The sequence below is a fragment of the Helobdella robusta genome, assembly GCF_000326865.2.
Source record: "Helobdella robusta unplaced genomic scaffold HELROscaffold_2, whole genome shotgun sequence".
NCBI classification, from domain to species: Eukaryota; Metazoa; Annelida; class Clitellata; order Rhynchobdellida; family Glossiphoniidae; genus Helobdella; species Helobdella robusta.
This window is the reverse complement of record NW_008704083.1, coordinates 8,469,049-8,471,548: the sequence shown is the minus strand read 5'-3', so window position 1 is coordinate 8,471,548 and position 2,500 is coordinate 8,469,049. Positions and strand designations below refer to the sequence as shown.

The 2,500-nt window shown below is 32.8% G+C and overlaps 1 protein-coding gene across 1 annotated transcript in view; it reads left to right on the top strand.

Annotated features, from left to right (window-relative positions):
* Positions 1-964: 964 nt before the first annotated feature.
* The window catches only part of HELRODRAFT_188401 (hypothetical protein), an 8,521-nt gene continuing 6,985 nt past the window's right edge, over positions 965-2,500 (top strand). Inside the window, exons 1-7 of the mRNA XM_009017700.1 lie at positions 965-976; positions 1,145-1,193; positions 1,268-1,371; positions 1,433-1,570; positions 1,665-1,755; positions 1,851-1,900; positions 1,992-2,132. The gene's annotated coding sequence lies outside the window, so the exon portion shown is untranslated. The remainder of the gene's footprint in view (positions 977-1,144; positions 1,194-1,267; positions 1,372-1,432; positions 1,571-1,664; positions 1,756-1,850; positions 1,901-1,991; positions 2,133-2,500) is intronic.

The window sequence follows — 2,500 nt, the reverse complement described above, 5'->3', positions numbered from 1 at the left end:
TATATATATACGTAATTGGATTATTTATGTAAGTCAGTATGCAAACGCTATATTGTCTGATATTTGTATTTTTTAATAAAATTTTGTTATATATAATATTAATATATCCGTTATTTTATTGATTATGCTTGTGTTTTTCATGCATTTGTTTCGGCTTGTTAGCTTAACAACAGGCAAATAATTTCATAAGTGTTAGTTCTGTGGTTATTGTAATATCGAATTAAGTGAGTTGATAGATGTTTTCACTGAGTCCTTTGACTGACTGATTGGCTGACTGACTGACTGACTGACTGTTTGGCTGGCTGACTGGCTTTATTGACTGACTGACTGTTAAACATCTATAAGGAAGAGGTGTGTGCGTAAAAGATATAGAAAATGGGTAAGGAAATAGAAAGATAGAGAACTTTGTAGTTTTGTAGTTTGTGGGATGATTTTGGAAACTAGATAACAAGAAAACGTTTTAGTGATATTAGTTTTTTATATATATATTATTGACTTGTTCAATTGGTTGTAATTGATGACTTAGAATACACACGGTTAATTGTTCTGTAGTTAAAGATATTAAGTTAAAAGATATTCTAAGGGGAAATTAAAGTTAGAATAAGTCTCATTTGATGATCTCTGTGGAATGTTACACATTTTTAACAACGTCTGGAAAGTTAATATATAGTAACATAATGAAAAGTTGGGAAATGAATGCTTGCTGCAATTAAAATTTAAGATTTTGGCCGTCAATTTTAGCTAAAATTTCAACATTTCAACAAAATAAATTTTTAAGAAATAACTTGCAACATCGTAAATATATAATCGAATGTCTGTTCAATAACGAGAATAATAAAAAACTTAATGTAGCGCTTTTAAGCAATTTCACATTTTTTAGTTGCCTAGCGAGATGCGTCTCTGCACCGTGTCTGACTGATATCATTTTGCTTCCATCGATAAGTTTTTGCAGGTTTTTTAACAAATGGATGAAAAGGTTTCACTAATCACTTTTTAGAATCTTAAATCTCACTTCATATTAGTTTTTTTCTTGTTATCACATTTATTATTTCTTAGTTTGTTTTCATTTTAAGACCGCTTCTTCGGATTTCTCTCCTCATCAGCTAATTTACGCTACTCTGTTTTTATTATTTTTCTTTTTCAGGAATCCTTTTTTGCTGGACTTGGTTTGTTGCATTTGAGAAATGTGAACGGTTTGTTGGGCAATTTTATAATTTATAATCATTTCTTAAAAGTCTATTTGTCTATTAATTTGCTCCTCGGACAGCCGACCAATATTTTAGTAGTGCACACTATCAAAATATGCTCACAAACAACTCTAAGATGGAAGCTGTAGCTGTTAACGTCGGTATCATTAAACAGAAGACTGAGGTTAGCGTTACGATTTATTTAATTGAAATGTTTCTTATAAGCATGCTAATTGTTTTTGCAGTCTCATTGTGAAGTCTGCCACAGAACTGGCGACCTAATAACGTGTACGACCTGCGATAATTGTTTCCATCACGTTTGTTACAGAAATGAGGAAGGCGATGTTACTACGGGCACGTATCTCTTTTGTCATCAGTGTAAGGTACAATCCTTTCATTAGGAACTTTGTTTTTAAGAACGTTATTGCTACTGTTTGTAAATTTAATGGCATGTTAATAGTTATTTTTTGCTAACAGTCTATTGGGGAAAAGTTTGGCAATGTGGATGACTGGGTCTATGGCATGCCTCTCATATTTGAATATATCGTCGAGAAGTTCAGCACTGATGGTAAGTTGAGCTGGTTCTTTCTTTTAATTTGCTGAAACTTTTTTGCCTGCTAACTGTCTCGCTTAATAAGCAACATTTAAATTTCTCACTCACAGGTGAAGTTGACAACCAGCGGTTATCTGATGAATTTGAAGGCATTCTTTCGGTTAGTTCAAGCAATTTTCTCACTTTAACTGTCACCAATGTGCGTATTATAGATGAATGAATTTGAATTAATGTTATTTGTTTCAAACTAGCGTCATCTACACAGCGAATGTGTTGGCAGTTCAAAATGTGTTGCCTCCCAGAAAGCCAAAAGAGTGATGGTAAAGTTTCTTAAAATGATCCACGACTCCTAGATTGATTGACCATTTCTAAATTTTAAAAATGTTGCATGGGTTCGTTCGAAAATCTGCTAACCATATTTTTTTCTATAAAGTTATTTTGTGATTTGTTTTTCAATTTTTCGTACCTAGCGTCATATGACATGAAATACAAATACACGGCATTGTTCAATAAATTCCATATTGAAAACTGTTGTATGTGAGAGCGATAAGCGCTCTGAAATGTAAGTTATAAGTTGTAAGTTATTGAGCAGGGAGCTCATCTTGTTAGATCGATCTAAGCTACAATAACTAACTAACAACAACAACACAGCAGCAACAACAACAACACAGTAGCAACAACAACAACACAGTAGCAACAACAACACAGTAGCAACAACAACACAGTAGCAACAACAACAACTTATCTCAGCTATCATTTG